Consider the following 27,784-nt stretch of genomic DNA (forward strand, 5'->3'; position numbering starts at 1 on the left):
AGCTCTTTTGACGTTTTGTACTGAGAATGATCTGGTTGTCACCAACACTCTGTTTAAGCAGAAAAATAAATATAAAGCCACCTGGATGCACCCAAGATCTAAGCACTGGCATCTCATAGATTATATTTTGATTAGGAAATGTGATATGAAAGACGTTTCTAGCGTTCGGGTCATGAGAGGGGCAGAGAGCTGGACTGACCATCATCTACTGCGTGGCAAAATAGATTTTTCGATAAAACCTAAAAACCGACAGTCTGGTCCTAAGATACCCAAAAAGTTAAACGTTGCAAACTTTAAATTATCAAGCAACTTGCAAAGATTCCACGATGCTATAGAAAGTATTAATCTTGACCCAAACAATTTATGGGAAGATTTCAAAACAAAAGTATTTCAGGCTGCAAGTTCGTCAGTGGGATTTAAATCTCATAAATCCAGAGATTGGTTCTCAGATAGATCAGCAGAAATTCATGATCTACTTTTAGAAAAACAAAACTTAGGCAATACACTGCTCTCTCAGTCATTGAATCCCAACTCAAATGAAACTTACAGAAAGCTGAAAAGGAGGGTGCAAACTGCTCTAAGGAAAATTAAACAGGAATGGTGGAATGATAGGGCAAAAGGGGCACAAGAAGCAGCTGATAGAAATGATGCCAGTTGTTTGTATTCTTGTGTTAGGGAGGTATATGGTCCAAAATCTTCTTCAGTAGCTCCAGTGAGAACAGAAGATGGATGCTTTCTTCTGACTGACACCGCTTCTATTCATAAGCGTTGGGTAGAACATTTCTCTGCACTTTTGAATAGACCATCATCCGTTAATATGAGGACGATAGAAAAAATTGAACAACTTCCAGTTATAGAAGAGATGGCATCTGAACCAACTCTAAATGACATTTATTTCGCTATGAATAAGCTGAATAACAACAAGTCTCCAGGATCTGATGGAATCTGTGCAGAAGTCTTGAAATATGGGGGTGACAAAATGATGGAACTCTTAAATATTTTAATTTGTCACTGTTGGAGAAGTGAGAAAGTGCCTCAAGACTGGATTGATGCCATTCTTGTCTCCTTATATAAATCGGGGCCAAAGGATCTGTGTGGTAATTTTCGTGGGATTTCCCTTTTGTCTGTGGTTGGAAAGGTGCTCGCCCGCATTTTGTTACAACGTTTAAATACCTTTATAGTTCCAAGTATGGTGTCTGAGTTTCAGTGTGGTTTTCGTTCCTCCAGGGGCACAGCTGATTGTATCTTTACTGTCAGACAATTACAGGAGAAGTGCATTGAACAGAATCTTGCTCTGTACCATTGCTTTGTTGATTTGAGCAAAGCATTCGATACTGTTAATCGAAGTGCTCTGTGGCTAATTCTGGGGAAAATTGGTTGCCCAGAAAAGTTTATAAACATGGTCAAGGCTTTGCATCAGGATATGAGAGCTAGGGTTAATTTTGGTGGTAGGCTTTCTGAATCTTTTGCTGTGGAAAATGGAGTAAAGCAGGGAGACCTTGATGCACCCACCCTCTTTGCAATATACTTTGCCGTTGTGGTGTCACATTCCTTTCAAAACTCTGAGGAGGGTATCTACATAAAATATCGAACAACGGGGAATGTTTTTAATTTGACCCGACTGAAGTTTAAAACGAAGGTTTTTACTTCACTTATTAGGGAAATTTTGTATGCTGACGATTGCGATCTGGTTAGTCATTCTGAATCGGGTCTGCAATCCCTTGTATCTGCATTTGATGCAGCTTGTGATGATTTTGGCCTGACCATCAATCTGAAAAAAACAGTTGTGATGTATCAACCTGCGTATGGTGCTGTTTGTAACCTCCCTAAAATTTTTGTTAAGGGAAAGTTACTTGAGGTTGTAAATTCATTTGTCTACCTGGGAAGCTCTGTTCAAGATGATGGAAATCTTGATACGGAAATACACCTGCGAATTCAAAGGGCAGCAAAAGCATTTGGTGGCTTGGAGTCACGCGTCTGGCGCCAGCGACATATAAATAACAATACAAAGCTGGCTCTTTACAAATCATTTGTCTTAACATCCCTATTGTATTCCTGTGAAACTTGGACCTGTTATGAAAGGCATTTTAAAATGTTAGAAAAATTCCACCAAAAATGCCTTCGTCATATTTTAAGAATTAAATGGAATTCTTTTACTCCAAACACAGATATCCTTGCATCTGCAGGCATCCCCTCAATTAAAGCCATGATTTTGAGGAACCAATTGAGATGGTGTGGCCATATTGTTCGAATGGCAGATGAACGCATGCCGAAACAGCTGTTTTATGGTGAGCTTGCAGAGGGGAAACGTTATCGGCATAAACCTAAAAAAAGGTTTAAGGATGGCATAAGGACTGCTATGAAGTCAATTGGAATGGCTCCAAAAGATATAGAAGTCCTCGCTTCAGATCGAGTTGGATGGCGAACAAGGGTGTGGAGTGGAGTGAAAGCATTTGAAGAGGCCAGGATGATGCAAGCAGGGCTCAAGAAACATTTAAGGAAAAAGGTGAAGACTGATAAGGTGAATGACAAGGACCTTTTTGTGTGCACAGTCTGTGACAGACCATGTCTGTCCTTAGCTGGCCTCAAATCTCACCTGCGAACCCATGGAAAACAAACCTCACCCAGCTATTCTGATTATATGTCTGTGCACACGTTTCAATGTGGTGTGTGCCAGAGGGTTTGCAAATCCAATGGGGGTCTTAAAAGACATGTTAGGATCCACAATGAGCAGAACTTACTTGCAGGTATTGGTAGTGCAAATCAGAGGTGCAATCTGTGTGGGTGTTTTTTCAAAACACTGTCTGGTTTAAAAAGCCACATCAGACGCCATGAAAGGGCTAAGGTGTAGGTGCAGGAGGTGGTCAAACTCTGTTTAAGGAGTAGACAACCACCATGTATGTATGTATATATGTATGTATTAGCTTAGTTTTTCCTTGGGGATGGCTAGATTGGAGCAATCTCGATTATAACCAGCCGAAATTGCAAAGATAATCTGGAACTCGACTGAGGATAGAAAACTCCGAATGACCCATCCTTGTTTTCTTTGTATCGTCTGTCTGAATATTTTGCGTTCTTGTCCCATTTTTGTATATATATATATATATATATATATATTCAAAATTAATATTTAGGGTTCAGCAAGCATTACTTCACCACACACCGAAAATTAGAAATAGCAGACAAAACTATTCTTTCTCTATCAAAAATAATACGACTCCCGAAACAGTAATACTCGCAGCTAACAAAGGCAAAAAAGAAAAAAATACGATTTTCTCGCTCGTCTATATGAATACGGAAATGCTGTTCTTGGATAATCATTTTGATGTTGCCTGATCGAATTAATTATTGTTTTATTAGCATTCTCAGATTTATAATTTTGAAATATTGTGCTGATGAAGGAAATATGTTTAGGTAATATAATTTACACCTCTGTGATCCAGAAACGCGTCCACAATAAATCAAGGCCGGGTAAATTCGTTATTTTTTTCTTTTTGCCTTTGTTAGCTGCGAGTATTACTGTCCAGAAAGAATATAAAAGACGGAAACAAAATACGGACGGTAGGTTGTCATTTGTGTTGTCAAATCTAATTTTATTCCTATATGTTGAATGTAGCATATAATACACATTATATACATTGTTTATCTTAAGTAGAAGTGAAAGCAGAAACCGTAACGTGCATTAGAGATATATATAGTGTTGTTAAGAAACCATGGAATAGGAGCAAATTTTGAACACTAAGACAGGGCTTAAGTGACTTGAAAGTTATCTTTTTTAATCAAAGAATTAAAAATTTTGATATAAAGAGCCATGTATATTTATAAAAAAATATACATACAAACGCGCACACATATATAATCGAATATAGAGAATTGATGTATAAATATGTACACATAATTTATATATCATATATTTACTAAGTATAGACTCCCTAAGTTAAAAGCCAGTTAATCGCAGTACTTACGCAGGTTTAAGCGAAAATTGAGCCGACAAGTTTCGTATTTAATTAAACATTCATCAGGGATCGCTTGTCTTCGTTTGAAATCTGCCGATGGTCGGACGTAGGGAGTTACTTCTAAAAATGCAAATACAGTTATGACTTGTGTAATGAAATTCACATTGTATTACAAGTTTGACAACCGGTTGTTATATATTTATAATTCCATTGCAGGTAAATTATGAATGCTATTGCATATGACAAGTGTGTGTGTGTGCGTGCGTGCGTGTGTGCGCGCGCGTGTGTGTGTGTGTGTGTGTGTGTGCGTGCATGCGTGTTTGTGTGCGCGTGCGTGTGCGTGTATGTGTGTGAGTGTATTATACGTATACATTTAAACAAAGTTTAATGCAGTTATCATTACCATTTGTTATCTTGGTAACCTGACAGTTTTCTCTGTATGTATACATACTTTCGTCTATATTCCAAGGCCAGACTGGAGCTAGTTTAATATCAGTTGGTACACAATCTTATTTACAAAACGAACACTATGAGGCATTTTATGAAAAAGCCATTTTATGTTTTCGTAAAATTATACAAATGGGGGTAACATGTTTCTTCTCTTCATCATTTAAATTGCGGGACACATTAAGCTTACCATCGTATTTTACATAAACATATATTATATATATTATAGTTGAGAGTTTTATTTTATGATGTGGTAAGCAGTTATGCTTGTGCAGCATATCGATTAATTTGTCTCCAGGAAATTATATTTGTGAGTAGAACGTGTAGTAATATTAAAGGTAAAAACAAAACAAATAAAACATGACATGACCATCGTATTTGATCGACATTAAAAATCTATGCTATGAAAATGTTATTTCCAGTTGATACCTCAGTAATAGATGGGTATCCAATATTTCCATCGTATGGTAGACTATTTATCCTGTTGATTATGTAGCTGTTGTATATCATTCCAACCATGGACACCATTTTCTCAAAAGTCGTATACCGAGGACTACATTATATAATATGCCCTTTCTTTTATAATGATGGATAAGTAATTGAGGGACATTAAATTGCTATCTTTTACTGGTCAACAGATTACATAAAGCATCCTTACTGGCTCGCGTTGATGGTGTTAAAATTAGAAAAATATTTCCGAAAGATGTCGGAAGTTGATTGGTTACTGTCATTTTAGTAATTATTCCTTTGTACTAATGGGAGAGGTACTTGTGAGTGTGGAAAGAATATACATAATATAACAAAAGGACAGCCGGTTGAAACATCATATTGCTTATGTTGTCATGTCAATTTCAAGTAATTCAGCCGCACTGCTTGCAATTAGGAACTATAGACAGCTATCCTATGTAAGGTTACCTTTATCCAGTCTGTTCGTAGACACTTAACTATCAATCAGTCCAATTACGTAGATGCTGGTGATACTGAAAACATGTTGGTGTCTATGGTCTTCGCTGCCTCTCAGATATTACACTGATCAACGTAGTTGCCGTTTCCTTTGCACAGTTGCAACTCTACAGCTGCAGGGACACCACACATGCACAATAAGGTTACCAAGGAGAGACAGCATTCTTGAGAGGCAGGACTGAGCATATACCTGTTAGTACGACACTTGGAGGAGTAAAAATGTTATGAGTGACAAGAGAATGAGCTACTAGAGATCTGGAAGTGCTTTAATGTGGAGGGTACCTGATATCGAGCGCCGAAGGATAGTAACCACCGTAGTATTTATAGAAAAAAACATTCAAGTGGCGGGGGGAAAGATCACTGGAGTATCGATATAAAAGTGTAAACAGCTCATCAGAGGAGGAACCGAAGTTGCAGTATGTTTAGCGGCAGCTTCATACTAATCAGTCGAGTGGGGTTTTTTTAGATGCAGTGTAGGTTGTCTGTATGCATATCAGAAGTAAATTGTATATGTGAAGCAGTAATCTATTTGGGTTTTTATCTAACCGGAACTTTGAAGAGGGTCAGCTGACAGTGGATAAATGAGATATTCTCTGGCTTTGTAAAGGAAGTCCAGGTTTGTAACGCAGTTTTGGCCATATTGAGGAACTGCATTCGTTAGGAGTGATCACTAGTGATGGTGAAACTTAGTGTTTGTAGGGAATCTTGAATGCATTAGTTGAGTGCCGTTAATATATGCATAGCAAGGAAAATGTTTTTTCTTGTAACGTGTACTTAATATGTCTTTGTATTGTAGAATGGGTCACGAATGAAACTTCTTAGCAGGTTATTTTCCATGTCTTTATTCATGGATTCAGTGTAGATTTGACGTGAGGTGTCTATGCTGCATATGAGTGGAATTTGTGCACGGAAGCTTTGGTAAGCTTCGACAGTATTGTATAGCAGTATATCAGCATGGGTGTGAGCAATGTGGAAAGCAATTATTTCAATGATATATATGGTGAAAAGTGCATGGCAGTGACTGGAACCACTAGTAACACAAGAGTTCATGTCTGCAATGTCTCCTATGAGCTCGCACTGTAGCAGTGCGATTAGATGAACGCTATAGTTTTGTGATTAATACTCTATCACAAATACTGGATTCTGATTGCAACCACTTAATCCCCAGTAACATAAACCAATTAGCAGTAAACAGGCACTATACATTGGTATTTCCGAACTAGGTATTATGGCCATCTAGAAGTAAATAGCTACTATAGGATGTGACACTTCGGTGGCAGCACAATAATATGGGCGATTTGCTTACTGCGATATTGATATCAACTCCTTACGTGGATATACGATAGAAACGATGTAGTCCTTGTCAGACCGTTGCTCTCAGATCAGTACTGATTGAATAGACTTATGATGAAAGTTCTTTCGATAATGATGGTCTTATATTTGTTTTGTGCAGAGGACTTCTTTAAGCTGTGAGTCTTAGTTTTATAAGTTGGCAGAGTGGGAACTGATGCAGATTTGTTTACTTTATCTAGCATGTAAAAAGCCACGTGCTGGTTCTGGCTCTCTTATTGGATGTTTCCTCTGAATATAGCTGACAGTGATGAAAGAGGGTATAGAATTTTATGTATGAGCTCAATATATCAAAGTACAGTGTCTTATTATTTCCTAGATGCAGTATCTTCTCAGATCAGAGAAAACTAAATTGTTTTGTTGTAGTTTAATGAATAGCAGAGTCAGAGAGCTTAAGATAGTAAGTTCTACTCTGTGTAATAAGATAAACGATTTAATTTGGGAGATATTCAAGAGAAGTGATATGTAGCCGCTGTTTTTTTTTTTTTGGAAATATGAAACATTTATATCTTAATATTATCGAATATTTGAAAATTGACAGCTAATGAATGAAAGGTATGCTAATGTGTTCAGTGTTAGAAGGGTATTTATAAGCGATAAAAACAATGGTATCAGCATTGCATTTAAAAGATAGCAAGTATTAGATTCGTGTCATATATGTGCAAAGTTGTAAGAGATTAATGGTAACTGATTGTAATTCCTTTTAGAGAAGGAGTCTGAGATAAAGTTTAATAGATTTTCGAATATCTCTTAAACATTCCTTTTAAGGAGGCTCTCGTACCATCCGCTATCGAATGTATTTCTAATAAGGCGTTAGATATCTCTTTGTTCTGCGAATACATTAAAAGGGATGTGGATTTCTTGTTACTGGCAGTTTGGCAGTTACTTACAGTAATTAATTTTATCTTGGTGTTTCACTGCTGATGAAGAACATTACTCTCGGTGAAGAAACTTTGCTATTAATTGTTCAATCTACTAATATTTACATGTATATTTTGCAGAATTACTATCTATTAGTGTGACAGGAGAATAGACATTAATTATAATTATTAAACCGTTGTCGCATTAAACACATATATTGTCACTTAACTCGAGACTATGGCTCTCTCCAGATAAAGAATTATCGTATACTCATAAGTCGCTCAAAAAGGAAATTATACTCCTAACTCATGAATGTCTAAAAGAAAATTGTTTTAGAACAAAGGTAAGACGAAATTTTATCATAAATTATCACTAATCTTTCGAAATATACATTACGAAAATATATCAGCTCAATAATGCAAGGGCTGGTATACTGAAGGTTGTAAACAAAGAAATTCCTAATGATTGAAATCCCTTTCGTACAGAAAAGAAATATAACTGTAATAGCAGTCATTAGCTACTTTGTGTATCATGCCCTCAATCAGTGTTGTTTTTTAAAAGAAGTCCATCGTAAATCCATTTACGCCAGCTTGTGAACTAAACATTCAGTCACAAAAGTATCAGATTATCCTTCGTTAGTTTCCGCTTTAAATCAGCGTAATGCCTTAATTAAGCTTATGGTCTTATAAAAGTTGTTACTCAGCAAATAATTGCCTATGCTAATTTTCATTTTGAAATTTCTCGTGACACGAAAAACAGCGTGAAAACTATTCATTATATCAAAGAACATTCATAGTCCATCACATACACAGTAATCATGCAGAAGGAATAAACAAATTCTCAACAAAATTAGATAGGTGATAATTCTTGGGTCGTTGCCCTTCATGAGTTGCTGTTTCTCAACGCCATTGTTCAGAGTATTATTTCGTATGAAAATGATGTGTGTTTGAAGCACACACACACACACACACACACACACACACACAAAGCTCACGAAACCACACACAAATACATACAAATAGACACAAAATTATTTATTTTCCGCTACACTGAACGCTTAATCATATATTTGTATCATGATAGATTCAATTTTGTTCTTAACGCTATAAGAAACAGCCAAGATATTTTTTTTATTCATTTATTATTTATCATTATCTTATCATTTTATAAGAAATCCAGCAATCTAAGTGCTTCCATAGTAATTAACAGCAAGTAAAAGAACGCTGTCATACGTTATAATGATGGAAACCAACAGAACGGCGATCAATACGAGTGTAAATTTTCGGTGTAAAGATTCTTCTAAGAACTCAATTGAAGCTAAAGTATATTTAAATCGAAATTTGTTAGAAATATGTTGTATATCCTACACAAACAAAATTCTCTGTGTGTGTGCGCATGTGTGAGTGTGTATGTGTGCTTATGTGTGTGTGTTTGTGCGTGTGTATTTCTTTGTGCGTGAGAGTATTAGTTTATGCATGTTGATGTAAATGAGAGAGAGTGAGTGTGCGTGCATGTGTGTGTGTTCATATATGATATATCCATAAAAATACGCACATTATATATATATATATATATATATATATATATATATATATATATATATATATATATATACGCGCGCGCGTTTGTGTAGGTATGTGTGTATCTTTAATGAAACTCTATTCCATGACACTCTTTAGATACAGAAATTCAATGAAGCTTTATATATCCTTCTGTAACGAGCCATTAGCGGATATTATCGGGTTTGTTAAAAGAGATATGTAACGATATAGGATGCACGATATTTTTTATCTGTTTCGTATATTACGAAAAGTTTCTCTTTGTTGACATCAGCTCTCAATTTATCCCTTACAACAATGTTTTAACGCCTATGTAAAATATTTAATAATTACATAGGGAAATATATACGTTAAGCTCTATATACCATTATATATACGTGTTGCTATGTAGATTTTTGCAAACAAATACATGCGTTCAGGTAAATAAATATATTCATAAACAAAGTTATGCACTTCTATGATATGTATACATGCATATGCATATATATTTTTGTGTTTGTACCTATGCGTGTATAATGTCATAATATATAATATATAACAATATGTATATATATATATATATATATATATATATATATATATATATATATATATATATATATATAAAGCTATATACATTCATATATCCATATAAATATGTGTGTGTACACATATATATATACATATATATTTATATACATATATATGTGCGTCTGTATATAGATTTATGTATATGTATATATATATATATATATATATATATATATATATATATATATATATATATATATATATATATGTATGCATGTATATATATATATATACATATATATATATATATATATATATATATATATATACATATACATACATAAATATACATACATATATATACATACAAATGTATAAATATATATACATATATATAGATATATAGACACATATACACATACATGCGCGAGGTGCGTGTGATTTCGTGGGTATGTGCGCGTGTGTGTGTGTGTACACGTGTGTGCGTGCGAGTATGTGTATGTGTCCAAATATGTATTGTCCGAAAATATTTTTAACCTGACATGGGAATTATATTTATGATCAGAATTTATGTACAAATTTCTTAACTAAATTTAATCATCCTCTCATTTCATGCTACTAAACGATGTTATGATGATTCGGTTTGGAAACATTAACATATACTTTATATTTATATGTATTATCCATTCAGCTCCCATTGAATCTTTATTCTCTTGATACCTCTAACATTTCTATGTGGCGTTTAATTGTAATTTAAATGGTTCTTTTGCTGAAGCGCATTTCAATGGGATAAAGCACGCCGAAACGAAGATGCTTTAAATTTTTATTGCTTTTCACCTCGGTGGAATTATGATTGCTTTTCACAATGTTCTATATTAGTATAATTTCGATCTGCAAATTCTCTGTTTTTATCAAATACACTCATTTAAAGTGTTTTACGCTTCCCACGTCAGATTAACCAGATTTCCTTATCATTCAAGTGTATTGAAGCTATATATTATTTATGCGATCCTTCAATTAATTTTAAGGAAATATTTGAACAAAAATTATTTTAATTGCTCCTACATAATTGAAGCACAACAATAATACCTGCTTCTTGTTAAATCTTTTTTGTATTCAATAAATTTATGGCAAGTCGGGTCAGTAATACCCTGTTATTAGGCGGTGATGAATTGCACATTCTAGTTGAAGCAGCTTGTTTCATCGTACTATATTCTGCAACACTATCCACCCAGACGAAGTTATGTTCATAGTTGTAATGCATTCACAATATCATGTACCATTGAACTCTCCCCTCTTTCAATCTATTTTCTCTTACTGTGCCCTCCTTCTTCGTTCGAGTAATTTACAATTTTTATATTGTCAGACTTACATTCTCTCTATCCTTCTCTAACCCTCTCTCTATCGTATTCTCCATCGCTTACAGTTAAAAGATCATAATAGCAAAATAATATTTAACTGATAGATTAGATGTGATTTATTAAGCAGAATGTATCTTTAACATTTTATATGCTAGTGTGATGTTATATGTTAGTTGCTTAGCCTCTCGCATATTGTTTCATTCTTCAATAAATGTATTAAAGGTAAAATAAAAAACGCACGTCAGTCACAATCAAATATTTTCCAGGTATGATACGCAGCATTTCAAGGGCAAAGTACACTCCATAATCGAAATCAGTGTATGCGTGTTTCACGCAAAAATTCCCTTCTTCACTATTATCATTTCAATGTTTCCTGATTAAGGATTAGTTTTATCTAAATATTAATAAGGCGTTAGCCTGTTAAACAGTCGTGGCTACCACTTCATTCTTATTTTATCAACTTGTCTAGATTCAACACTAAGTTATTACATTAGAATGAGGGAAGGTATATGCCAGGAACGAATACATACATCAGGTCTATACCATTCTTCCTTGATTGTTTTGTTCTTGTTGTTTAGTTCCAAATCAACGCTGATTGAACAGGTCTAGTTCGACGACCTTACGAGTAATGAGAATCTCATCATTTTCTCTAGCAGTGAGCATTTAGAACTGTATTAGAAAATGTATATTTCCTTATTCAACCCATTTGGCTTAACTTGAATAAGATTTAACTGCTATTTGTATCAGAGTGACTGATAACATAGAAATATTTTCCTTAGCTTCATACAGTATTGTCGTTCCTTTAAAATCCTTTAGAAGGAGTTATAAGTTTTGAGTATCCACGAAAGAGAGTTAACGTATAGTATCGCTATGAAAGAAATAACCTTTCGATGACGTCATGTTATCATACTATCCGTCCTTGATAATTAAGTGAGACGTGTTTACACACAAGGAAAAGGCGTTAAACAGGTTCTGAGTATAATACTGTGCGTACGATTCTCTATCTGCGCATCTGAATCACTCAGTCAATGTGCATTTGCAATTTCATGAATGCATGTTTGTGATTGTCTGTGCCTGCTTGAGATTTTGTATATATATATATATATATATATATATATATATATATATATATATATATATGTCTGTGTGTGCGTGTACGTGTTTTAGTTTACAAAGGCTACTGGAAAAATCAATAAGAAATTAACAAAAAACTTACACATCTGAGTCTCAATTTATGCATGTATGTATGTATGTATGTATGTATGTACGTATGTATGGAGGGAGGGATGTATGCATGTATGCATGCATGTATGTATGTACGTATGTAAGTACGTTTGTATGTATGTATTTTTGCTTGTGCATAAATATAGGCGCAGGAATGGTTGTGTACCCCCTCTCTGTAACGCCTCCAATGGCGAAATATTATGAAATAAAGTAGCTTGCTTACCGACTACATAGTTCTCGGTTCAGTCCCACTGCGTGGCACCTTCGGCATGTTTCTTCTACTATAGTTTCGGGCTGACCAATACCAAAGGAGCCCGTTGTATATATATATATATATATATATATATATATATATATATATATATAGGAGTTGAAAAAAATAATGGAAACACCAAGCATCATAGAATAATAATTTCGAAATATCTATAAAACTGTGAAAAGCCTTATATTTTTATGTTTTTTGATTTATTATTAGTGTTGTTTAATATTTTGCTGAAAATAGCTTGAAACCTTGGTTCAGGAAATAGATGGTAAATGTTTTTATTTTTCATTCCCTAATTGTAGTTAGGAGTTTGACTGCTCCTTCTAGCGGATTAGATGTCCTATTATGGTCATCTCATGTGTTTAAATGTACACTGTATGTATGTATATGAATATATATATATATATATATATATATATATATATCATATCATATATCATATATATATATCGTAACATATACATCACATATCATATATATATCATACATCATATATATATATATACATTCATGCATAGACATATGCATGTATACATACATGGATACAAGCCTACACACATTCTTTTACTTGTTTCAGTCATCTGACTGCGGCTATGCTGGAGCACCGCCTTTTGTCGAACAAATCAACCTCAGTACTTATTCTTTGTAATCCTAGTACTTATTCTATCGGTGTCTTTTGCCGAACTTCCATGTTACGGGGACATAAACCGACCAACATCGGTTGTCAAACGACGGTGAGTGACAAATACAGACACACAAATACATCTATCTATCTATCTATCTATCTATCTATCTATCTATCTATCTATCTATCTATATATATATATATATATATATATATGTGTGTGTGTGTGTGTGTGTGTGTGTGTGTGTGTGTGTGTGTGTGTGTGTGTGTTTGTGTGTGTGTGTGTGTGTGTGTGTGTTTGTGTGTGTGTGTGTATACAGTAGTCTTCTTTCAGTTTCTGTCTACCAAATCCACTCACAAGTCTTTGGTCATCCCGTGCCTGTAGTAGAAGACACTTGCCCAAGGTGCCACGTAGTGGGATGGAACCCGGAACCATGTAGTTTAGAAGCAAGCTTGTTACCACTCAGCCCATCCAATCCAATACATACGTAAAATTTGCTGTTATCCCAACAGAATATCAAAATGACGCATTAAATAAATGTCAGAATAGACCCAAGGCTAATTTTTCGTCGTAGACTGTAAACAACATGAACTGTCACCGGTGCAACAGTAACAACAATAACACTGAGATGAAAGTTTCGTCATTACACAGGCAAGTTATAGCCTCTTCTTGATAGTCAGGGTTGATTGAAGATAATAAACTGCTGAAAAGACGGTTAACAGCAAAATTGAAATTAAACTTAGCTTTTCACGTTAATGTACACTTGCTTGAGAGAAACGCTTACCACATGGAACGACAGAAAACTTACCTAGTAGGCATATTCTGTGATCAACAAATTTGTCAGGGACAATGTAGCAGACATCAAGAATCCCATCGGCAACAGATGGTAGTAATATCGATCGAATATAGCGAAGAGCAGCTGCAACTTTATTACAGATTATCTAAGGTACTACAACTTTCGACACGATATACTAACGTGTAACTTTCCTTTTACACCCTCTCTGGCTAATAAGCGAAAAACGTCGTAATCTTATGAGATTATTAAAAGCGGAGGTCATCTGTCACGATTTTACGCTGAACACAAAAGCGATAAATGAAAGACCACATCCTCAAGATCGTAAACCCAGGTCACCTAAGAGATCTAGAGATATTTTGGGTAGAGAATTGGGAAGTAAACAGACAACACAATTGTGATGCAATTTGGTAAAATGAAGCACGGGATGAGTGTTACAAGGGCTGCGACTAAAACTTTTAATAGTTGCGAAACTCTTCTGATGGTTGTTGCTAAACTATGATCGCAAAATCAGGAAGAGATCTGATACAGAAAGCTGACATACCATACAACAGACATCGTTAAACAGTTTGATACACCTGACAGGCTGTTGATAAAGTTTAAGTATATATTTCGTATGTGTATTTCGTGTGCAAGATTCTTGATGTGGATACGTGTGTTGAAAGAAATACAATTAAACCTTGGGAGAGGCATTGTTTTAAGTATATACATATATATATATGATGGACCTTCCCATCGAAGACGACGTATGATTTGTTTATAGTGATCAAATATTCGTGCTGCACATTAGCTCACTCTCTCCATAAAATCGACGTTGTCTGAACAAGTGCACTGTGTGCCACGCGTCAGGTGTCGAAGTAATCGCTGAGGCAACGCGAGATGACGTGTTTTTGCTCAAAAACACAAGGCACCACCTGGTCTAGGAATTGAAATCATGATCGCTAAGAATGCGAGGGCAACACCCTAACCACTAATTCATGCGCTCGTATATATATATATATATATATATATATATATATATATATATATATATATATATATATATATATATATATATATATATATATATATATATATATATATATATATATATATATATATATATATATATATATATATATATATATATATGTAAATATGTATAAGTATAAATATATAATAATAAATATGACGGTTTAAAAGTTTTGAATTAAGTTTTTAAACCATCTTACGATCGTTTCGCAGAAGCGTTTTCCCTATAATGGAATCCTATATTGAGAAGCATTTGTAAACAACTCTTCTACTCTTCAGAGATATAAACTTTGAATTTTGTATAATTTATCGAATGGTAGTTTTTTTAAAAATATGAAGTAATATAATAAATGTGTACTTACCAAAATCAAAAGCAGTAATTTTAAATTTATATTTCAAACAAACACCATTTTCCCATATTACTTCATAATTTTTAAAAAACTATTATTCGCTTGAATGCAATCCACAGTGCGCCGATATACATTTATCGGGCGGCAGAGAAGAAACGGTTTCGTTGAAACATCTGGCTCCGGGAGAAGATGCGTAATTTTCCCGAGACACCAGGATCCTGTGGACAATTTCGAAGCGGAAACACCGGCAGTTGAGACTGCAACCAATGCTATCGGACCTAAAGAAGCTATCTGCGCAAAACTTGATAATCTTGAGCAACTGTAAGCTGGTCAACAGCGTCTACACTCATACAATTTGAGAAACAGAAAGACGTGAACTATCCGAGATGCTAATATATCCTCCGCTCCCAGGATACATATATTCACTGCTCACGCACACATATATTTTGATGACTAAGAACATTACGAACTCACCGTGTGGTACTCAAATTCCTCAGCGGGTGAAAATGTGGTAATAATTACTGTTATTATTGCTACTGACAGTTATTTCCATCCTCTCACCATCCAGTCGAAAACGAGGATTTGGAATAATATTTAAACATAGCTGACTCCTGACAACTAATGACGGATACCAAACTCTCATTCTTAGAAGAGTAAAGCCTATTTACGGCCAACCATTTCCAATCTTCTGTATTCAACAATCTCACCAGTTCGGTAGCCTGAACCACTTCTGACTGGATGCGGAATATCAGTTTCCGTTGTATTTGATGATATAGCAACAATTTCAAAGCATCAAAGCATCATCACCGTTATTGTTACTAGTATTATTATTATTATTTTATGTTTGACTTTTGTTTTGCATTTGTACAAGTTGGATCCAAGTCTCACCCAGAGACCTCAAGAGACAACAAGTTAGAAGTTCATGTAGGTGTTATGCCTAGAGTACCATATATTTGGATTTGTACAGTTTTGTTCAAGTGAATGTTTAAGAAACCATAAGAAAATTATGTTTGCTTTAAAATTTGAGATCACATAGACAGTATTTTACGTAGGATATGGGCAGTTCTCATGAGCACTATCTTTTGAACTTCAGCCATTTTGGGGTTTCCTGGAATCTGATCTAGGTAGTAATCAGCCCGTTTCGCTGTCATTCCCAGGGCACCTATGACAATAGGTATTGTTTTTGTCTTCAGATTCCACATTTTGCTAATTTCTATTTCAAGATCTTTATATTTGCTCAGTTTTTGGTAGGTCTTGACAGATACGTTTATATCGATTGGGACAGTCATATCAATGAGGAGGCATGATTTTTGTCTGAAGTCTTTCAGTATGATGTCTGGCCTATTTGCGTCTATCTTTCTGTATTATCATTATCATCATTATTACTATTATTATTATTATTATTATTATTATTATTATTATTATTATTATTATTATTATTGAGTGAGAGGGCAATGCATACCATCAAAGTGACACTGGGGTAAAGTATATGAAGCCCCGTATACCCATCATGACTACTCGTCCGATAAGGGTACACCAGGCACATGCATCACAACATTGTGTGCGCGACATGGTGATCTCATATCAAGATAAACAGGTGGAGCCCAGTTAGAATTTTCTTCAGGTCGAGTAGCCCGCTCAAAAGGTCCCCGAATAAGGGTTGTTTAAGGATGTTGAACGAAACACTGTTTCCAAAGGTGAATTATTCGAACCCCAAATAATTCCTCTCAACACATGGCTATGATACTCCCCCACTACTTCTGCTCGTGATCAGAGAGGCACATATCGTCAGTCACTAAGGGACATGCTCAACTGGTTGAAGTCAAACAACTGACAAGCAAATCTGTGGTATTGAGCAGAATATTTGCTGTAGCCCATCTTTTGTACCAAGACAAAACAATGTACATGATAACACTTCCAATCAGTTAAGATCAGGAGCCATGAGAGCCACTGCCTAGTACTGCATCAGGGCATATCATTCTTCTTCTTCCTCTTCTTCTTCTTCTTCTTCTTCTTCTTCTTCTTCTTCTTCTTCTTCTTCTTCTTCTTCTTCTTCTTCTTCTTCTTCTTCTTCTTCTTATTATTATTATTATTATTATTATTATTATTATTATTATTATTATTATTGTTCAGTAGTTTTATTTTTATAACGTGCTTTCACTTCACTACCGAGCGCAGCTCTGTGCGCCTTGGGTATGTGCTGTGGTTTGCTGTGGTGCTCTTATGGTTACTGTATTCAAAGTGTTTTGCGTAGGATGTGTGCAGTACCCAGTAGTGCAATTTTCTGTATGTTATATATATTTGTAAGTCCTGGTGTTTTTGTTATGTATTTGTCTGAATATTTTTTTATTATACCTAAGGCACCTACTATAATAGGAATTGTTTCTGTTTTTAGATTCCACATTCGAGTTACCTCTATTTCCAGATTATTATTAATTATTATTATTATTATAGTTATTGATGTTGTTACTGTTGCTGCTGTTGTCGTTATTATTATTGAATTGAAGTCGTTGTCATTGTTTTTGTTGTTATTTTTTTTATTTTCAGTTTTTAATATTTTTTCTCAAATTGATACGGCGAATTGGCAGAATCGTTTGCACGCCGGATAGAATGCTTAGTGGCGTTTCGTCCATCTTTACGTTCTGAGTTCCAATGCCGCTGAGGTCAACTTTGCCTTTCATCCTTTTGGGGTAGATAATATACGTACCAGCTGAGTATTTGTGTCTTTGTAATCGAATTTCCTCCTCCCCCCCCCCACATTAATGGTCTTACGCCGAAATTTGAAGCCAATATTCTTTCTCGAATATGTTCTTAGATGTAATGCTTCATATATTTGATATACATGCTTTCAGTTATAACTCTATTTATGTGTATGTATGCAGGTATATGTGTGTATCACTATGAGTCGCAATGAGATAACCAGGTATCTAAATAAATAAAGAAAGTGCTAAAGTGTTGTGTAGACGGTGAAACACAGATCGGTATATTATGAGAGACACCTAGACCAACCAATGTAATGTAATTTGTGCCTGTATATACGTGTGCTTATACATACATATATATATGTATACGCGCGCGTGTGTGCGTGCGCGCGCGCCATACTCAAATTACATACGTAAAATTTGTTAGAGATTAGCAAGATAACTTAAATGAATTTACATTATTTACATTATTTACTACTACCTCAATCAACTGTGTGATTAAATTGCCAAATTAGATTTCAATGTGGAACTATCATGCTTCAATGACGGTTATGTAGCAGAAATTTCAACATATTAGTAATATGAACAGATTAGTTATGTAAACTGATATTATTACAGACATATAAACTGATATTATTAACAGATTAGTTATATAAACTGATATCATCATTATTGAGTGAGAGAGCAACGCATGCCATCAATGTGACACTGGGGCACAAATACACGAAGTCCAATATGACCAGCATGACTTCTTGCTGATAAAGTTAAACCAAAACAAGCTTCACAACCATATGTTCACGACATAGTGACCTCGTAACAAGAGAAGCAGTGCATGATCTTGCAGGTAAGACCCAGTTAAAATTTTCATCAGGTCGAGTAGCCCATCGCGTTCAAAAGGTTCAGGACTCTCAGTTGTTTAAGGATGATAAAAAATAACACGCATGTTTCCAGGGTTGAATTATTCAGGCCCCGAAGAATTTCTTTCAACACATGGTTAAACTGCTCCACCATTATTCCTGTTCGTGATTAGAGATTCATATATCGTCAGCCACTATGGAAGATGCTCAACTGTTTAAGGTCAAGAAACTGACAGGCAAATCTGTGGTATTGAGCGGAATATATGCTGTAGCCCATCTTTTATACCAAGTCAAGCTATGAGAGCTACTGTATGTTGGAAGGAACGCATCACATCGGCTCTAGGAAGTTACAGTTATGTTGTTTGTTTTCCCCCGACTCTATCCTTTTGTTATTCTTTTCAACTTGACAAAATTTAATGGGTCTCACCCGCTTCTCATAGCTGGGGCTATACACTTGATATGACGTTGATATTCACAGAAAAAAATTTCAACAAAAACGTTAACACGGAAAAGAGACGACATAACAATATAACTCAGAGAGAGAGAGAGAGAGAGAGAGAGAGAGAGAGAGAGAGAGAGAGAGAGAGAGAGAGAGAGAGAGAGAGAGAGAAAAGAGAGAGAGAGAGAGAGAGAGAAAAAGAGAGAGACAGAGAGAGACAGAGACAGAGACAGAGATAGACAGACAGACAGAGACAGACAGACACACACACACAGAGTCCCTTTCAACAACTGAAGTGGAGATGGTGAACGAAGGCAACGTCATTTCAAAGTGGACGAAAATATAACAAGGTCATATCATTTTTAATAATATGGATTCGAGAATGGAAAATAATGCAGTTGTTAACAACAGTGACACAAATAACAACAATGACAGCTACAATGGCAACGGCAACAATAATAGCAACAACAACTGCGATGACAAATGTAAACGAATCGAAGTCGGTCGTGTGTGAGATGACAAATACCAAAACATCAACACATCGAAGGCGCTTTCTGAGAAAAACATGAGCAACAACAAAAACAACAACAACAACAACAGCATTAGAAACAACAACAGCAACAACAACAGCAACAACAACAGCAGCAACGAATCTAGCAACGACAAGAGAACACACTAACAGGACAGTGCAAAGGCAAAACTATAAACACTAGTCTCTCATTCGTTAGTGCCTCTAGGTCGTCTTTACTTCTTTCTAACGATTGAACTACTCTGAGGAAGAAATCAGCAAGGTCAGACGGTTAGTAGAGCGAGATGGACAATCTTAGCACCTAATCGACGCCATCCGAAATACCGTATGCTGCACAGCAACGTGCCATATTAATGGATTAAAGTCGAGAAGGGTAGAAGGAGCCACAAAAGCTCCAATCCAAAATTCATTTAAGTTCTGTTTGCGACCAAATATTTCCAAGAAGAAGGAGTCATGAAACAGTAGAAATAAGATTTGAAATAGAGGAGGAGGAGGAGGAAAAAACCTCACTTACTAAGTCTTGAAACGTAATAGCCGTTTATTTCTCCCTTACTACTGCGGTTAGAGGCTTGCAAGAATCCGTATCCAGTATGTCCTGCCAGAGGTAACCAGTCTTTGGATAACTGCTTCAGTGACAGTAGACTTCGACGAAAACACAGAAATTCGAAGTCCACCAGACTAAAAACGAGAACCAGTCGGGTGGGGAATAAAACTCCTCATCCAAACCAGTCGCAAAAATATGGATGCCATCCGAGATCAGATAGATCTCCCAGGTGGCATCAATTTACCGGTTAGGATGGAAGATATGAAGACTAAGTGTCACACCTGCCTTTCGACTACACACTGCCCACCATTGAAGGAAAAAGAGAAGAGACCCCTCTTCTCCTGGCACCAAAGGACCCACTCCACCAACAACATCCACCAAAGTCAAAAATGTAACAACATCAACACAAGCAACAGAAAGACCAATAACCACAACAGCCACCTTGCAACTTCATTACATAATATGCTACGGCCCGATTCCAAACGGTCAGACACTACACGTGGCGAATATGCCTAGGAGGAGGAGTGGTAAAAAAGAAACAAACAAAGGAAAATGATTGAAATAACAAAAGACAACGAAAACACCTCCAAAACTGGAGATAAGGGACGCAAACCAAAAACTGCAGCAAGCAAATACTACACCAGTACTACTGTCACAAACGACTCACAAACTCATCAAGCACCGCCACAACCATCAACATAACAAACACAGCCCACATGCACAATAACAACAATAACAACGACAATAGCAGTAGCAACAACAACAACAAAAGGAGGGGTACTTGACATTGGCCCCCATTTTGTGTGTATCTGTTTATATATATATATATATATATATATATATATATATATATATATATATATATATACATATTTGTTGTTGGCACTCCGTCGTTTACGATGTCCAGGGTTCCAGTTGATCCGATCAACGGAACAGCCTGCTCGTAAAATTAACATGCAAGTGGCTGAGCACTCCACAAACACGTGTACCCTTAACGTAGTTCTCGGGGATATTCAGCGTGACACAGTGTGACAAGTCTGGCCCTTTGAATTACAGGCACAACAGAAACAGGAAGTAAGAGTGAGACAAAGTTGTGGTGTAAGAGTACAGCAGGGTTCGCCACCATCCCCTGCCGAAGCCTCGTGGAGCTTTAGGTGTTTTCGCTCAATAAACACTCACAACGCCCGGTCTGGGAATCGAAACCGCGATCCTATGACCGAGAGTCCGCAGCCCTAACCACTGGGCCATTGCGCCTCCACATATATATATATTAGACAAAATGAGATAACAAAACCAGGGCTGTGAGGAGTTTTCAGGGCATTTATAAGGAAAGAGATATATAGTCTTACAGCTGTTTCTGGTATATTATGGATATCCCTTCATCAGAGAAGATGTGAGATGGTTAAATAGAGGTAAGCATTTGAGTTCGAAATAAGGAATTATTATGAAAAAGGAGGAGATAGATAATATAGAAGGAAATAAGAGATACCAATATCTCTCATATATATAAACACATACACACAAAATGGGGTCCAATGTCAAGGACCCCTCCTAACACATATTCAGCTGCTTCCATACATCTGTATTATATATATAGTTGGAATTCACAAAAAAAGACAAAAGTCAAAAGAGGAAGACAGGTGTGTAAACAACAAGCAGTATATTAGTTTAACACTCGTGAAGGTGAGAAAGTCTTTTACATTTCGAGCCTACGCTCTTGAACGGAAAGGAACATGAGGAAATAAACAGAGAGAGAACAAAAAATAAAAGCTTTAGTAGCTTTAGTAGCTAGCGGTCGATCATGTAAAATATATACATATATATATATATATATATATATATATATATATATATATATATATATATATATATATATATATATATATATACATATGTGTGTGTGAGTGTATGTGTGTGTGTGCGTTATATGAAAAAGTTACAGTCGTCTCCGTCGATAAACCACTATTGTTCCTGAAAGATGCTTTTTACACTTTCCACAGACTGCTCGAAGCTTACTAGCTTCCTACACCTTGATCCTTGGATCTTACCTTTACACACATGCACAAACATTAAGACACACATGTATATATGAAATGTGTGTACATTGATACATACATACACACACACACACACACACACACACACACACACACACACACACACACATATATATATATATATATATATATATATATGCATACATAATAATGCATACATACATACATATGTGTGTATACATACATACATACAGACAGACAGACACATACACACACACACACATATACAGATAGATAGATAGATAGATAGATTTATGAATATATGTGCGCACATTTTTGGGAACATAAGTTAATCACATTTTAAGTCAATTACTTTATAGCCATTAATTAATAAATTGGTATTTTACCCGGAAATGTTTATGCTCTCATAGGTTTTAGAATTGAAATACTAATGAATGTTTGGCTTTTTACAGGAAGATATATTTGGAATTCTAATGAAGCATTACGATATTTCGGATCCTTTTTCTACGCCTGCGTCTTCCCATTTACTATTGCTGAATTATTGTCCCTGTGCTAATAATTGATGCCGTTCACAGAAAGGAGGAAGAAAAAATGTTGACAAAATTTTTGTCATGTTAAATCTGACAACGAACCAACGTACATTATATGTAGACTGTTAATCAGCTTCATCCAGGCAGACCATTCAAATCTCACAATGTAATTATAATGTAATGATTTCAAATTTTGGCACAAAGCCAGCAATTTCAGGGGAAGGGGTAACTTGTTATCATCGACCGATTTGTTCGACTGGTATTTATCTTTTCGGACTCGAAAAGGGGAAAGGCAAAATCAAATTCGGCAGCTTCTAAATTTGGAAGGTAAAAACAAAAGAAAACGCTCTTAAGCATTTGATCTGGCCTGGGAAAAATTCAGCCTTTATAATGCTTATAATGGCTTCATATTTTGGCACGGATCTAGCAGTTTTTGAAGGAAGAGGCTAGTTGATAACATTGACCCCAGTATTTGACTGGTAATTATTTTATCGACCCCTAAAAGAATGAAAAGCAAAGTTGATCTCGGCGGAATTTGAATTTGGAATGTAAATACGAAGTTTAGCTAACGATTCTGCCAGCTCACCGCCTTATATAATGTTATTAAAGATTTCAAATTTTGGCACAAGGCCAGCAATTTCATGGGAGTGGTATGTTGATTACATCAACTCTGGTTCTCACCTGGTCTTATTTTATCGACTTCGAAATGATGAAAAGCAAAGTCAACTCAGGTGGCATTTGAATTCAGAACGTAAAGTCGGACCAAATGCCGCTAAACATTTTGCCCGGCGTGCTAATGATTCTGCCAGCTTTCCGCCTCATACGATGTTAACAATGGAAGTGAGTAACAAGTGTTTACATATGATTTGCTTAATATGTAGTTTTATAAATATTGAACATATTTTCTTATAGAAATGACTTGGCAGTAAATACAACAAATTGGAATAACTTCCTTGTGGTGTTTTCCTCGTCAATTCACATAATCAAATACCGCGAGTGTAAATGTTATTTTCCCAATATCACCTGCATTGTTCAGAAACTACACGCGAGTAATTCCCCAGGATTCATTTCTGTCGTCTAAAATCTTCAAATAAAAATGTGACCGTGTGTCAACGGAAGAATTTTTTATTTGTCAATGAATGTGAGATGTCTGGCAAATGCAAAGTTTTAAAGACGTTTATTATGTCGTTATAAAATTTCTCAGTTTCTAACATTTTACATTAGTCACACATGATGAAGCCAATTTAAGAGTACTTTTCCATCACTCATTGACACCTCAGCTACATTGTCTGGTTAGGAATAGAGTATTTAAATCTTGTGGGCATTCTTGTCTATATATATATATATATATATATATATATATATATATATATATATATGTATGTATGTATATATATATGTCTTCTCTCCTGAGATTATATATACACTAATATATTGCAATCATTTTATTCCCTGCCAGATCAAGTCTGACCTAGGCTTAGAGAAAACTAACAATAATGACATTTTTCAGAAGAAAAAAATATAAACCTGACATGAGACAATTTCTTTTTTGCTTCTTTTTATCTTTATAAAAATTGAATGAAATATTTCTTGCAAATATTTAAAGGAATGAGAAAGGTTGCACATCTGTTTCACTGGATCTATATTCCAGCTATATCCACTTTCCATTTTTTGTTCTCAGTTTCAGGGTTCTTTACCACAAAATTTGTAAATATTTTCAAATTAATGAAATCATCAGCATCATCATCATTGACTCCCAAAGGATAAAGACGTATTTCTAAAAGAATTCAAGTATTACCGGTGAATATTTCCGTGGGGAACATTTCAGAACGGATGTTCATCACTTGAAAACGGCCTGCCCCTATAATCGAATCTAGAAAAATGTAAACATTTGTTTCTCTAGACTTGCTTCTTTCGATTATAAATTTTAAACAGATTTCCCATTCAAAATATCCGACCGATACGCTCATTATAAAACATTAAAAAGATACAACAGGAAAGGAAATAAAAAAAAAACTGATACAAAACACATTGCACTAAATCCATTGCTTTCACATTTTGGTACAAGGCCAATAATTTCGGGATTGGGTGTAAGTCGATTATGTAGACCTCAGTGCTCAAATGGCACTTATTTTTCGATCCTAAAACGATGAAAGGCAAAGTAGACCTGGGCGAACCTTCTTCGTAAAGTCGGAAGAAATGCATTTTTCTGGCGCCGTAATAATTCTGTCAATTCGCCGCCTTAAATATGAAAAGTATTTTGAACCGTCTCTCAAACATTTTTGAAGATAGCGATAACAGCAGAAATATGGAGACAAAAATTTAAACTCTTCTTAATCCTCCCAGACCTGGGTCCCTGTGTCTCAGTTTACTCTACATTTCTGCTCCTGAGCAAAAAATAAGTAGATTCAAATACAACTCAAGAATAACAATTACAGACGAACTAATGGACAAAATACGTTGCATTTTCTGCTTCTGTGTGTGTTTTTCATTACCAACTTTTTGAGAATTCAGCAGAGATGACGTTTAAACCATTTCTACAATTGCGGGGAAACGGCTTGATAAGGTTAAGGAAGCCTTTACTTATCTCGCCTCTGTCGAGATACAAACAGAATCTGTCGATTTAAGACAGCCCTCTTCTCAAAAAAAAAAAAAAAAAATTACGTACGCAAATTTTATAGAGGTAAACAATGCCCTTTTGTCACTAGATCTATCTAAATGTAAAAGAGAGCCAGGAATAATATATCTGTATTTTAAAATGAAGGTGGTATCATGTTACATTCCCCTTTCCTTTTTCTCTTTTCACCACTTCATTTTGAATATCATCATTGTTGTCGGGTTTATTTGGTTCCGTTAATAATAAATATTGCACACTATTTCCATACTTTTTTATGCATCACATTCAATGAACGCATTCATATATAAACCTCGGGATGTATACACTTAGTTTTTATTTGTATTGTTTTCATATTTTGATTCGGATGTAGAGTCAGTTTGGTAGTGATACGAACAATAAACAGATTCCTTACACGTGGTGACAATTTACCGACAGCTATGAACACTTACAATGTATTGAGATAAACATGAATTACTTCTGCAAGTATTATCTGTGCCATTATCCTTTTTGCATTCTTTTTCTACTTGAGTTATTCTGAATCGTTTTAGGGAGATATATTCTTTTCTACTCTAGGCATAAGGCCCAAAAATTTTAAGGAGGGTTGGGGCGGTCGATTAGATCTACCCCAGTACGCAATTGATACTAAATTTATCATCCTTTCGCGGTCGATAAATTAAGTACCAGTGAAATACTGGGATTGATGTAATTGATTTGCCCCTCCCTCAAACTTCAGGCCTTGTGCTTATAATAGAAAGGATTATTATTATTATTATTATTATTATTATTATTATTATTATTATTATTATTATTATTATTATTATTATTATTAAGATGGTGAGTTGGCAGAATCGTTAGCGCGCTGGGCAAAATACTTAGCGGTATTTCGCCCGTCGCTACGTTCTGAATTCAAATTCCACCGAGGTCGACTTTACTTTTCACCCTTTCGAAGCCGATAAATTAAATACCAGTGAAACATAGGTGTCGAAGTAATCGACTCATCCCTTCCCCCAAAATGGCTGCCCTTGTGGCAAAATTTGAAATCATTATCATTATTATTGTTAAGGCGTCTAGCTGGCAGAATTGATAACACAGCGGACAAAATGTCTATAATAGAATGTATTGTTATTATAACTAATTGTTGTAGTTGCAGCAGTAGTTGTAGTAACGATACTCTGTTATAGCAGTTTTCGTTATTTTTCTCTCATTACCAACTTGTCTACCTATTACATATGTTAGAATAGATTTGCTTCATAAATTATACATGGTTAATGTCATTGATGTTTAAAACTCAAATTACTCGATTTTCTTCTGACCTTTTTTTTTTTTCAGTTCTCTATCCTCCGCACGAACATCCTTCAAATGCTTATTCCACCACCTCCTTCATTTTCTACCTCTTAATCATCATCATTATTAATACCCACATACACGAACACACAAATAAAATTTGTTTCTCATCAATCTTACTGGTTCGGATGGGATTGATAAATCGAAAGGAGAGAACATGTTGAACAAAGTTTGATAAATTCCCTAAATAAGAGAAGTTAAAAACAAAATCAATAAGGCGAGCCCATCAATCTTTGCTATATACGGTCATTTCAGATTCACTAGAGTTATTCATTATATATTAAATTTATCATATACATATCTTATGAAGGTAATCATCTCTGTTGATCACCAACACAAACTAAGATCTAAAAATTCCTTTTCTATTTGGCTTTTCAGAGTTAAAATACAATACAATAGAAAAATCAAATCGTGTATTTGCTGTTTCATGATCCGTACATTTAATATTTGATTTGATAAACCCGAAAAATTAAATAAATCAAACAAAACTAATATACTAGTCTTATATACTGGCGGTGCCCCCCGCATGGCCACAACCTTAAGGCTGAAACATATAATAATATAATAAAATAATATGTGTAAACATAATCATGCACTAATATAATATACAATTTACAAATATGTAAATAATCGTTTGTCAAATGTGAAAACAAAATTTCGCTTATTGATGATTATTTGCACTCTTACAACTTCAACAAGGATTTCCTTGGACCAGAAATAGTATTTACAATTAAATTTTTTGCGATTACTTTTTCCGAATTATTTTTTAAGTTTAAAATTGCAATACGAAAATAACTGAACAGAGCCAAGTTCTTTGCTCTGAGTGAAAGCAGTTTCCGCTGTTTATCAGCTCTTTTTACGATATCTGTTACGTTTCACTATGCATGTACTCGTATCTTTTGGAGAAGGAAAACGAACTTTCGTACTTTAT

The sequence above is a fragment of the Octopus bimaculoides genome, chromosome 3, assembly GCF_046866305.1.
Source record: "Octopus bimaculoides isolate indiv1 chromosome 3, ASM4686630v1, whole genome shotgun sequence".
NCBI classification, from domain to species: domain Eukaryota; kingdom Metazoa; phylum Mollusca; class Cephalopoda; order Octopoda; family Octopodidae; genus Octopus; species Octopus bimaculoides.